This window comes from Fukomys damarensis, unplaced genomic scaffold (assembly GCF_012274545.1).
Source record: "Fukomys damarensis isolate Sample0158 unplaced genomic scaffold, DMR_v1.0_HiC HiC_scaffold_23, whole genome shotgun sequence".
NCBI lineage: Eukaryota > Metazoa > Chordata > Mammalia > Rodentia > Bathyergidae > Fukomys > Fukomys damarensis.
In genome coordinates this window covers 786,349-799,706 of record NW_022900935.1, presented here as the reverse complement: position 1 = coordinate 799,706, position 13,358 = coordinate 786,349, and the positions used below count along the sequence as shown (strand labels likewise).

General features: G+C 55.0%; 1 long non-coding RNA gene across 2 annotated transcripts; it reads left to right on the top strand.

Annotated features, from left to right (window-relative positions):
* The first annotated feature begins 756 nt into the window (after positions 1–756).
* LOC104852825 lies at positions 757–5,854 on the top strand. Of its 2 annotated transcripts, none has more exons than XR_777594.3 (3): positions 757–1,025; positions 1,534–1,610; positions 5,398–5,854. It is a non-coding gene; the product is annotated as an uncharacterized LOC104852825 (long non-coding RNA). The 2 variants fall into 2 exon arrangements; XR_777595.3 differs by having other exon boundaries at positions 1,010–1,088.
* The last annotated feature ends 7,504 nt before the right edge of the window (positions 5,855–13,358 follow it).

Below are 13,358 nucleotides of genomic sequence, written 5' to 3'. Positions count from 1 at the left end.
AAAGATGGGAAAGGTCACTAGAGGTAGGGAGAGAAAAAGGCAAACGGACACCCAGATCCTCACACTTACAGCCGCCTACTCTGGAAGGCAAGGGATCATCATGGTGCCAGCTTTCCAAATGCAGCCTCAGGTGATGCTGGACCGCGGGAGGCACCGGGACACCCAGGGGCCCAGACTCGGGTGTGGCGCCTCTTGACTGAGTCAATCCTGGGCCAGACCTACCCCGGGTGCAGGACAGAGTTGTGGAGTCAGACTCGGAATGCACTCAGTGGCTTTTCTCATGGCTGATCATCTCAGACCCTGGAGAAGGCTGCTTGGAACTCCGTCAGCACCGCGTGCGCACGGGATGCAGGTGTGGGGCCCACAGAGACATGGAGAACCCTGTGTTCAAAGCCTAGCAAGGCCTAAGCCAGCCGCTTAGGGACGGCACGGTCACACACACGCAGGCCGAAGTGGTACCTCTAACTCGGGTGGGAGGTGAGCAGGAGGAGCTGGGCTAGGACAGTGAGGGCCACCTTGGCTCACGTGCAAAGGCCAGTCTTCTGTCCCCTGGGACGCCCTTCGCCCTGGGACGCCCCTTCACCCTGGGACGCCCTGCACCCTGACCATCCCTGACAGTGCAGCCTTCCCAGAGACCTCAGACAGGACAGGTGAAGATGGTTTCCCCATTTTGGAAACAGGTACAAAGCGATGAAGACATTTTCTTGGCCCTGCGCTGCTGGTTAGGGGTGACATGGGGAGAGAGGTTTCTGAGAAGTACAAGAACAGGGACTGAGGCACAGCTGAAGGGTCTGTCGGCGGGGCGGGGAGGTGGAGGCTGTGGCCAGAGGCTCCCAGTCCGGTTCTCCTGATGCTGAAGCTCAGGGTGAGGGGCAGCGCCCTGTGCCCTAGGGACACGGAGCTGAACCTGCAGGAGAAGGCCATTGGCACGGATGAACTATTTAGCGCCTCCCTTTGTGGCTGGGTGTGGGGCAGGGCTCCGGCTGCCACATCAACATTTCAGATGTGTCTTTCCTCTGCGCACAGTGAGTGGGGTTGGTGTCGCGGCTTCGGAGGAGACCGAGAGCCGGCTTGTCGCTCGGGCTGAGGTTTCTGTATCTGGGATTGTTCCAGCTCCTCTGCATGCTAAACACAGGCTGGGGGGCATCAAGCAGTTCTGCCTGCTTTGACTTTTGACCCCTTTTAGCTTCTGGGTGTCAGGTTTTGATGTTGGACACTGCAGGGAGGGAATTTTTCAGGTCTGTACCTTCCCAGCTCCCTGCCCACCCTGGCAGGAAAGGCAGCAGGAGGGATCGGGGGTCAGTTAAGGTCAGCGAGGCGGAAGGGAGGGTGGGGGTGTCAGTGTGCGCCCTTCCTCTCCCTCAACCTTTGGTGCTCAGTGAGGGTTTTGCTTCTCCAGGGAAGCTCCGGCCCCTTCCCTGATCAGACACCAGGCCCTTCTGCCTCTCCTGTGCAGCTCTTATCAGAGACCAGCTCTGTTTTTTCTTCTTTTTTTAAAAATTATCATTTGCTTATTGCGGCTTCTTCCTGTAGACTGCGAGCTCATGAAAGCGGGCCCAGCTCCAACTTCGTCATTAAACCCTTCCACCCAGAGCGGATTCTGGCGCATAGTAAGTGCTCACTAATGTCTGTGGAAGGAACATGAGGGATAATCTTGGGAGGTCCCTTCTTCCCCTCCCTCCCTCCTTTCCTCCTTCTGTCCAGAAGCTTTTTTGGGGTGTGGGTGCTGGCGATACAAGGTGAGTCACGTGGTTTGGCCCGGGCACAGCCCCTCGGTCGGCTGGGCCTGCAGGAGACCCCTGTGGCCTGGTGGTGGAAGGGTCAGGGAGAGAGGGCCTTTCAGAAGCTGTTTGGGGAACTAGACCCAGATTACAGGCTGCCAGGTGATCCAGGGCCTGGGGCAGGGTCTGCCAGGCCTCTGCGAGTCGGATGTCTGTTTTCCCCACAAAGACAGTGCAGAGAGGACATCGGGGCATCCAAGGGCCTGGCTGGCCTGAGGGGAGCCCTGGGCAGGGACTGAGCCCTCACTTGTCAGGAGCGTTTCCTCCCCGCAGTTCCAGGAGATCAGTGCTCACTGCAGGTGCTAGGCTGGGCTCCCCGGCTGAGACCCGGACTCCGCTTCGGCTGTGCCCCCGAGGGATCTGGACAGCTCCCAGACCCTGCACGGGAAACGGAGGGCACAGGCGGACGTGGGCAGGGAGGGCTGGGGCAGATGTCACTGTCTCCTGACGCCTCACCGCAGCTCCACCTCGAGCCGGCAGGCAGGGCCGGATCCAAGGGCACAGACACCGCGAGCCCAGCCACAGTCCCACTCCCTGAGACCCCAGCATAGAAATCACTTCAGAGGCTGTTTTCTCATGGGCAAAGAAATACTTGCTCACTGCATAAAATTTAAACAAGTTGGAAAAGTAAAAATAAAAAGGTATAATCATTTATAAAATTTAACTCCTTTTTCTTTCTTTCCTAAGAGAAACCTAGAACAACATGGACTTTTCTGGGTATCCGTTAGGATAGCTATTTTACCTTTTTCAACATTAATAGTATTCCACGGATATTTCCCATGTTCATGCACACAATTTAACCCGGTGGTTTCTAATCTGCATACACCGAGAGGTATGAGGGAGTCAGAACAGATTCCCAGGCACCTGTCCCGAGTCCACCAGTGCCTGCTGTGGGGTCCGAAGGTCTCACCCCGCAAGGCCCAGTGTCACCCACTCAGACCCTTTGCAGTGCTGACCCGCAGGCTGCTTAGAGAGCGCTCTGTGCTTCTGCTGGAAGGCAGGCAGAGGGAACAAAAGATTCACACTTGGTATCAGAAACTGAAAATGTCACGTTGGAGAGCGTGTCATGAGTGTCAGAGTCTGCGCTGTGTCCCTACACTTTGCTGCAGGACGATGTCCCACCTGTGGGGACAAGCGTCCAGGAGGCAATTCTGGGAGATTCCATGGCATTTTCAGGACAGAATTCTCCATCAGGAAAATGGGCTCTGCGTGTAAGCAAAAGCTCTTTCCCCAAGGAAGAGCCAGGAAGCATTTTGTGCTCAATCTTCCATTAAAGGGGAATTTCAACTGCCCACATCAGCCTGTTTCCAGAACATTCCAGCTGACCAAGCTGGATTCGCTTACCCAAACCCAAACTTGCAGAGCTGGGAAAGGAGATCGGTAGGCAAGTTCTGGAAGTCCCCTCGGGGTTCCCATGGCAACCTGCTGGAAGCTTCTCCCGCTGGGCTTGGATTCTAAAGCGTGGGCTTCTACCTAACTCTTTCCAGCAGGGAGACCAAACACAGCTCCAGACAACTCCTAAAGAGGAGTATCTGTGACTTGAGCAGACAAGGTACCTCTTTTTCCCAATGTGGCTGTGATCCTGTGAGAGTGGTCAATTTTACTGTGTTAGGAAAGAGGTTGAAAAGCTTGCGTCAGGGAAGACAGCACAGACACTGAGCACAGAAGGCTGTGTCTTCTCTGTCCCAGCTGTTCAGCTCAGCTACTGCAGTCCTCGAAGAGCCCCAGGCAGCCTGTACATGAAGGGACATGGCTCATCCCAATAAAACTTTATTTATGGCCACTGGTTTGAATTCTGCACACATTGTGCATGCCACGAAATATTATTATTCTTTTAACCACTGAGAAATGTATACAGTTTTGGTTGGCAGGGTGAGTAAAAATGCGCACTGGGCTGGGTTTGGTTGATGAGCTGCAGTTTATCCCTCTGTGGTACAGGAGAAATCTGGGTTCGAACTAAGGCAGGAGGAGAGGCAGGTAGGCAGACCCTGCAGAATGAGAGCTGTCCCATGGGGGAAATTCTGTCCTAGGGGACCATCAGTGTCAAGTACCCTCTAGGCAAGCACCAGCCCAGGAAGCTGTCTTAGTTTGGGGATCCCTTGCAGAGTAGACCCTGAGACAAGTATTTGGGATTTGGTACTGGGAAGCATGGGGGGTCTGTCAAGGAGGGTGGGTGAGGGAGAGGTCACTGCTGGCAAGGTGATCGGGGAGGCTGTCTCCGTGGAGCGGGGGAGAGCCGAAGTGTTCACTGCCCATGGCCCGAGGCTGCTCCGGAGGCATTCTCTCTGTCACCACTGGCTTCTCCAAGTGGCGGGCTCAACATGTGACTTGTCCTCAGGCACAGAGACCCAGAAGCCACAGGCAGGGACATCAACTGTCTGCAGTGACTTTCAGGAGGGCTGCAGGGTCAGGGCAAGGCACTTGCATCTCAGCCCTGACCTGCTCCCCTAACCCAGCCCACTCCATGCTCCCCAGCTGCCCCCTGCTGGCTTCAGACACCAGGATTCATCTCCCGGTGCCTGGATCAGGACAGGACATCTCTCCACTTGGGTGGGAGGTCAAGGACGTCCTGTCTGGCCCTGGGGCCTGAGCCTGTAGGCGGTTCCTTGGCTTTGGGCACCAATTAGGCGGGACTAATCCATCCCGGGCTGTGCCCATCTGAGAGCTGGGAGCGGGCAGGACCCTAGACAAGCTCCTGACCAGCTTCCATCTCACCGACTGTCCATCCTCTGGGGTCCTTCCAGCCACTCTGAGGGGCCTCAGGGTGAACTCAAGGGACTCCCCCCCCATGACCATGCCCATGGAGCAGATGGGGTCAGCAGAGCCCAAGTCTCAAGGTCAGTAGGGACAGAGCTGGGCTTTGAACCAGATCTGTTGTCAAAGTTCGCAGTCTTTATTTTGTAAATAAATTCTTGTGTCATATTTGATGCATATATATCTATTCGCTTTGTTTAGCCTCCCATATATCTATAATGTATAGCCTACATGTAAGTCATAAAACATAATCATAACACAAACACCCATAACCCAACATAAACAAACACCTCACGGTTTGTGCTATTATTGCACTAAGTGAATACATCGGAATTTCTAAACTTTTGGGTTTGCTTGCTTGTTTGCTTTCACAGTTATCAAGTCTAAGGCCATCATGATTGTCTTTGTGTTGCTATCCGACTACCCGAGGCTGGGAAATTTCTCAGCATTTTACACTCTGGGAAGCTCAAGGTCAAGGTGCCACCATCAAGAGCGACCCGAGAGTCTGGTCCTTCTTGCGTCCTCACGAGGCTGAAGGCGGAAGATCAGAGAGAACCGGCCCCTGCAGCGGGGTCCCGGCCTCGTCCCCACAGCCACTTTAACCACAGGGGAGGAGCCTTACCTCCGCGGCACCCCCGTCGCCCTGGCAGCACCTCAGTTTTGGAGGTGACACACCCACACCACAGCAGCACCAGACTTGTTTTTCAGACGTGTTCGCCCCTGCTGCCTGGGGGAGGGTGATATTCCCTCCCGTGGCAGGTTTGTCGCGGGACCTCCTCTGGTCAACGAAACGAGAAGATCCTTCAGGGGTGCAGTCGCTTACTTGGATCCGCCTGTAATTCACCTGTTCCCTTCTCCCCAGCAGCACCCCAGAGAGAGGCTGCCTGCCCATCGTCCTGGGTCCTGGATGCAGATGACACTGAACAGAGCCATCACTGCGCTGCACAGGCATGGGACGGAGTGACAGTAAATCTCCCTTGTTGAAAGCTACGGAGGCTCTGGGGCCTTCTGTTACTGTGGCGGTTCCGGTCCCACCCTGACTGACACATCATGCGATTTTTGCCACAGGACAGTGGTTTTCGGGGATCACGGGGAGTGGCTGAGTTAATGAGCGACGCAGACAGCCACAACTGACGGGTTAAATCAGGTTAGAATCACCCGCTCCTGTGCACGAACAGAGGATGACTCACTCGGCAGCTAGAAAGTGCTTTGAAGATAATAAGCACTGGGGGATGGCGGGGCACCCCGTTCCTGACTTCCAGGGTCCCCTGCTTCCACTCCCCTGCCTTGGGCCTTTGGAGTTGCTCCCTGAACAGAGGGTCCAGGAGGATGGGGTGAGGACTCCAACTGTGACCCTGGGGCTGGCAACCAGGCAGAGACAGCGGGGAGCAGGCTGCAAGTGGAGGCCAAGGCCCCGAGAGCCTGCACAGGCCGGAGAAGCCCCTGGGGCTCGAGAGGTGGCGCTCGCGGGGCTGGAGGTCGACCCACTGCTCCATGGGGTGCCACACTGTGCTCCCCGTCCGTCCTCATCCGTCCCCAGCCAGGCTCACTGGTGCCACTGTCATTCGCTGTGGCTTTTCTTTCCTTTTTCTTTATGGCCAGTGCCAGTGAGGCGCCTTTACTCCCTTCGGTACAGAAAAGAGACTCACGCACAGTGCGATGAAACTAAGGACAGGGAGAGGGTCAGCAGAAGTCAGTCCATCCCGACCCTAAAGTGCATTCAGGGCACAGAGGAAATCAGGCGGAAACAATACATTTCATTCCAATTAGGCCCGAAAGCTCGCTCCTGGGAGCAGAGGAGAGAAGTGACCGAGCGCTACACCCTGAAAAATGCCTCCTTGGGGCTCCTCTTGATCACGGAGGCTTAGGGAACACTGTGGGCCCACGGTCCCCAGACTGGGGTCCCTCATGGCAGCCTCGAGGTGGGGAAGGGTCAGGGAGGGGCTGCGTCCTCCACGAGTTTAGAAGGCGCCGGTGGAAATCGGTACTACTTCCTTCTGATAAATACTTCTCCTGTGTTCATCTACACAGGCAGAGGGACTGGAAAGGGCAAGTGTCTTCGCTTGGGGCTGGAGTTTTACCAGCTCAGTGGGGACGAGGGCCGGAGCGCAGAGGCCTCCTTGGCAGCCGGCCGCACTGTGTGGGTATCTGGGCCTGTGGTGGGGCCCCGGAATGTCTTGGGGCACACTGACCACTGCACCCATCATCGTCACTGACTGCACGGAGGAAGAGAGTCTGCCACCAGTCACGTCAGGGGCAAAGTCTTTCTTAAACACTGGGTTCGTGAAGGGTAAAATAATTGTTTAAAGGGTCTTTGGTAGTTAAGGAGGGCGAGGAAACACGGAAAGAGGAGAAACAGGGACGAGCAGTAACCGATCACCTACAAGTACCTAGCATTATGCTAATTGCAATAAGTAAACAATCTCGAGCCTCGCCTCTGCGGGCAGTGGGCCGTGATAGTGCAAATCCAGCCCTTTTTAGGAACCCGACACGCTCCTAAGGTTGGGGATTCCAAAGTGCACCAAGCAAAGTGCCTGTCCTAATACTTAATATTACTAAACAAAGTCCCCGTCTTAAATAAATAAATACACCCAACCACTCACATGCACCTGGGCTTCTTGCTTTTTGTATTTGGTGTTTTGAGGCAGGGTCTCACAATCCAGTTCAGGTCGGTCTTGAGTCTGTGGCAACCCCCCTGCTTCAGCCTCCCGAGAGCTAGGATGACAGGTGTGCACCACCACACCCAGCCACACGCTAAGTGTAAGCACACGTACTCATCTCCACACTAGCTGGCCCTGATCTCCAGGCCCTGCAGCTGAGAGACTCCGTGTTCCCCAGTGCCCGGTGGGCATTCTGCGTGGCAAAGCGTGGCAAGAAAAATGGCTGAGGGTGCTGCGCTCTGCGAGGGGACCCTTGAGCACTGCCAGGGCAAAGGGCTGAGCCCTGGGCCCAGAGCAGGGAAAAATAGACACAACGCGCAGCCTGCTAGTGTGGCGGGCAGGCAGGAAACAAGCAGCGAAGTGCACACGCGCAGGACTGCGGCTTGATCCCCTCTGTGAAGGGAGCTATCCGTGGGAGAGTGTGGGGGACTTGGGCTTAGACGGCAGGAAGCAGAGGACCCTTCCTGGGGGCAGCGGGGTCACTCGAAGGGGCCCCTAAATGAGGGCGGGTGTTGAAGGCAGCGGGAGAGAGAAGGGAACGAGCATTTTTGGTGAGCAAGAAGCCCAGGGGGGCAAAGGCCCACGGGCAGAGGCGCCTGGCTCTCCGGGCCGGGAGGAAGCGGCGTGGGTGGGACAGAGGGGCCGTAGACCGGAAGGGCTGTCTTTCCGCAGCCTCCTGGCTCACGCGAGTGAGGAGGCCACGATTATATCCTCATTGCAAGGTTGATGAGGGGGAACTGGAGGCAATGCTGTTTTTGTTGATCCTTGATTTCTTGTTCAAATGTTTTGCAGAGAGGACTCCCCGAACGGCTGGATACTGGTCGATAACGGCTCCCTCCCGGCGTCTGCTGGGGACAGCAGCGCCCTCCTTCCCTGGCCGGCTCCCTGGGTGAGCACTGCCTCAGGTTGCGCACTAAATGGAGTTTGGTGCTCCTTGCCGGTCTGTCCCTGCCGACTGCGGATGTGCGCACTCCCCCACCCGCGGGGAGCTCTGGGAAACAGATTCCTCCTGTGACAGCTCTCAGAGCGCAGCATTCTCTGCTCAGCTCTGAACAGCGTTTCAGGGTGAGGCGAGAGGATGGGCCAGCCTTCGGCTCCCTACCAGGGTGGTCTCCAAACCGGTGACGTGGCTCACATCTGAGCCGGCCAGAAGGCAGAATCCGGGGCCCCCTCCAGAGTGACGGAATCATAGCTTTTGCATCTGGTGCAGGATCCCCAGGTGGCTGTCGTACACGGTAAGTCTGAGGCGCTCTGCTCCAGAAGACCTTCAAAAAGGCACCAGCCTGTGACACACGACGGACTCACTCCACCCAGCTGTGTCTTAGCCATGCGCAGCCCGTGGGGAGCGTCTGCCTCTGGTCACAGCCACACATACCGAGCTTCGTTCTAAACCTTCAGATTCTGGAGCCCAGCTGATCTCCACTGGGGCTCTTTCCCTGAGCCCAGTTCTGTGGGATGATTTTTCAGAGAAACAGAGAGAGGCTTTAAACCAACCTGAGCCAATGAGCTCCGTTCCCTCAGCGATCGTTCCTGTTAGGATCTCGGCTGTCTCCGAGGCTGAAGTCACAGCACTCTGCTTCAAACAAAGTGCGTTCACCCTGCGGGGCAAGCTCTGGACTGGGGAAGTGTTGAGTCCACCAGCAGCCCTCACTCGTCCAAGCCGACAGTGGGCGTCGCCCCACACAAGGCGTTTTTCATGCATGATTTCATGTCCTCGCAGCCCTCAGATGGATCAGTCCCCTTACGAAGAGGAAGATGCTGAGGCTAAGGGAGATTGCAGGTTTGCTGCGGGCGAGGAGCTGGAAGGGAGGGCCTCTCGCTGCAAGTCCAGAGCTGTTCAGCCCTAAATGTTCAACAGGTATTTATACTGCACCAGCTCCACATGCTGCTCAGAGGGCCCTGAGAGCCGTGCAAGAGGGGCAGTGTGGACCTCACCCCAGAGGAGCTTAGAAGGCCCGGAGGGGAGGCGGAGGTTGCCGTCACTCTCACTTGCAGCAGCTGCATTTGCAAACCAAATCTCACTTAGACAGATATGTGCCAAAGATACTATTACTGTCCCCAGCATAACGATGAAGAAACAAGTTCTGAGCCGGCAAAATGGGAAGAGAACTGGATTCTGGGTGATCTGGCTCCAGGGCCTAAAACCTAGAACCACCCTGCAGTGCCCTGAAATCGTTACAGCTCCTAAAGGCAGACACCTGCTCTGCTCTGTGCCCCAGGGCACCCTCGGGGTGCAGGATAAACACTGGGGACGAAGAAGGAAACAAATGGAAGATCAAGGCAAGATGGCACCGATGGTGCGGCATTGGGTTCCTGCCCTCTAGGTCCCCTTCCTTAAGAGCTTCAGAGACTTTTTCAGAGCTTTGCAAAGAGGCTCTGCCCCTCTGAGCCTGCGCTTCACACGATGGCATTGGCTACCACCTTCTTCGCATCTACCAGTTTTGACAAGGGGGCGGTTTGCCGGGAGGTTATCGGATGAGTCACTTTGCTGGCTTTTCTGGAACCACGGGAAACACCCCGCTTATCACAGGAATGTTCCGCCCACCCCAGCTGAGAGGCTGGGTCACCCCAGAACTCAGCACGGCCAGCTGTGGGAAAGAACGCTTAGGCTGAGGGTGTCATTGTCGCCTGTTCCCACAATGAGCTCCATGCACCAGCGCTCCTGAGGCCTCAGGAGCACCAGGCACGCTGCACCATAATGTTTCGGTTTTTTAGGTGCCATGGTCTTACATATGCTAGGCAAACTCTCCACCGCCAAGCTGCACCCCAGCCCTGTAATCCTCCACATCACTGTCTTCCCCGAACTAACTGGGATGTAGTCAAGGGCAACGATTTGTCTTACGGTTTGGAGCCCAGCAGAGATCATCTTCGCAGCCCCTCGTACCTGGGCAGTTTTGTGACTGCTCTGACCAGTGGAGGACAGATGACTTCATATGAGTCACAAGCCTGGCTCATACAAGGCCTGCAGTTTCTCGTTGGCTTGATTGGAAACCTCCTGCTTAGAACCTGGCTTTCACGCTCTAAGAAGTCCAGATCACAAGGAGAAAGCATTGGCAGGTGCTTGACTGGAGGTCCCAGCCGACTCAGTGCTGGAGTCAGGCGGCCCACGTTAGATGAGGGAGGTCACTGTCTTGGAAGCGAACGTTTCTGTCTGGCAGCCCAGGTCTTGGCCTTATGCACCTCCCAGCTGAGATTTCAGACACAGGGGAACAGAGAGCTCTTCCAGCCCTGTCCAGTCTCTTGGCCCACACAATTCGTAGCATATTAACTTTCTTAGTCTCTCACTCCATGGGTGGATTTCCATGCAGCCATGGTAACCAGCACAGCTCTGGAGCCAGACCGCTTAGGTCCAACTCCCTGCTCCACTGATGACCGCAAACATTCCTGAGGATGACTCACTTTGACTTTCTTGTCTGTGAAATGGGCGTCATAATGCACGTAAAGCATTTTGCACAGTGCCCTGCACGGTTGCTAGTGTGGTCGTCATCGCCCCGAGTGCAGGACGTCATGGCTGCCTCCGGGCTCCTCGACTCCCCTTGCACGTGACAGAGCCTCCTCCCAGGGCCGGCTCAGGCCCTCACCTGCCGTGCACTCACTCACCCGTGGCGGTCAGGGATCTGAGAAGCCCACTGCGAGGTTCCTGGCATGAGATTTAATCTTTTGGAGACTCCATTTCCTACTCACAGTAAGGGGTTAGCAACAGCCCCCCACCCCCCACCGCGGAGGTGTGGGGATTTACTGAAATAACGCGCGTGATGAACTCCACCCAACTGTGTCTCAGCCCGTGGGGAGCGTCTGCCTCTGTTCACAGTCACACGCGCTGAGCTGCATTCTAAACCTTCAGATTCTGGAGTCCAGCTGATCTCCACTGGGGCTCTTTCCCTGAGCCCAGTTCCGAGGGGCGGATTTTCCAGGGTGAAGCTTTAAATCAACCTGAACCAATGCGCTCCCTTCCCCAGCGATCGTCCCTGTTTAGATCTGTCTCCGAGGCTGAAGTCACAGCAAACCACACCTCTTGCTGATGGACTGGGATAGCGACACACTGTACCAGCTGTTCTGCTCTGGAAGGCTGGCAAAGTGACACGAATAACGCTGATAACATCTTCGAATTATTTACTCCTGCATGTAACACTGAGCAGTCGACAAAACATTGGAGATAGTAATGTCATGTGACTTCTCAACCATCATCTGTAACCACTGATAATAAAACCAGAGTATCTATTCCATGCTGAATGTTTAAGTGTTTTATATTTATTAATTCATGTAATTCCAACCCCAACCCCATGAGAATGGCGTGTTCTCCATTACTCCATTTACTCCCTCAGGCTTTACATGGATGAGGAAACTGAGGCTCAGAGAAGCAGGTGACCAGCACGAGGTCAATACCCGGTACAGCTATGGCTGGGACTTAATCAGAAACCTATTTTTTTTTCTTTTGGTTGTTTGAGACAGGGTCTCACTATGTAGTGAGACTGACCTGCAGCTCACTATGTAGCCCAGGCTGATCTCAAACTCACAGCGATCCTCCTGACTCAGCCTCCTTAGTGCTGGGGTTACAGGCTTGCACCAACAAGCCTGGCTTCAGAAACAGTGTTTTATTTGATTCCAGGGTTCAAATGTCAAGAGCCCACAACATGGACTCTTCCTACATTTGGCAGACCCACAGCTAGGGATGCAAAGACAGAGGAAAAATCTGCCATTTTCTTTGCAAAATCAAGACACAGAAAGATCAGCTTTCAAGAAAACCAGGACAAGTTGCCTCAGAAACATGAAGCCAGGGCTAAGAAGTCACTTGGGGGAGCTGAGGCCAGCGCAGGCCCCAGGAATCAGATCACTGCCAACCATGAACTCACTTATAAGTTCATTAATATTCAAGAGACTCTCCTGTCCCCTCCAGAGCAACTGGGGAAACATGGCAGCCAACAGGAAGATGCAGGGGCGGGGGCTCTGCAGGCCTCCATCTGGTGCAGGCCTCACCGTCCTTTCTCCTGCCGTCCAAGCCCACCACGTAGGACTTGGCCGGTTGTCACCGTAACATCTGGAGCCTGGGGAACTTGCTTTGCAAAACCCAGTGACTCTCCATCATTTGGGACAAGCCACTTACTGACAGGTGGGGAAACCGAGGCCCAGGAGAGGGGCAGCCCCAGAGGAATTCCTCTAGTGCAGTGATTCTCCAGGGGGATGGGAGCAAAATGCCCCTTGATATCTAGTGCCCAGAGGCCAGGGGAATTTTAAGGGCCCTACACTGCGCGGGACAGCCTCTGCCGCAGAGGACCACCTGGTTCCCAGGGGTGCTGGTGCTTCTCTGAGCCTGGGTCTGGGAGGGAGGTGATAACGGCCTCTAGGGCCTTTGGAGTCAGAATCCATCAACAACTACGGTACCATTTTAGAAGAAAGAAAGTCGAAGTTGACACAAGAAATGGTTTTGTCCTGGGTCACACAGCCAATTCGTGCCACCGCTGGGATCTGAAACCACACCTGTAGGTTGTCGGCCTGACTTAAAAGGCAGCCTTCTGGTCCACGAGGCAATAGAAATCCCGTGGTGACTATGTGATGATTTGTTTATGTCCATTTCTCCTGGCCTGCAGGAGGGGGAGACTCCTCCATGCAGACACCCGACCTAGCACAGTCCTGGTGCGTGGGACATGGTTAAAATATTTGCTGAATTAGTTAAAGTGTTTGTAGGATAACTGTGAATATCAGATAGCAACAGCTTTCATTGATTATTTCTTAACTACCTGGGGAGTGGGGGGGGTTCTAAGAGATTATAAGTATTAACTCATTATTTTTGGCCCCAAAGCTTCATACAGAAGGTGCTATTGTCAGGCAGGTGTTGTGGATAAGAAAACTGCAGCACAGAGAAGAGAAAAAACCTTGTTCTGGGCATCAAGGTGAGGAACAGAGGACCCGGGATTTGAATCTAGGCTGTCCCCGGCTTCGGGAACCTTTGCTATGTTCGTGAACGCGTGATGAATGTGTGCCAGGTGCCTTGCCTCGAACTCCACATTGGGGGAACTTCTCCTTCCCCCTCTGCTGGGCTGGGCTGAACAGAGCCACCCAATGAGCTTGCCTTTCTGTGCAGGGACTGACCTGTGACACATCTGCCTCCCACCATTTCCCTCTGTCAGCGGTGTTTGGATCTGGACAGGCACACAGCCAAAGG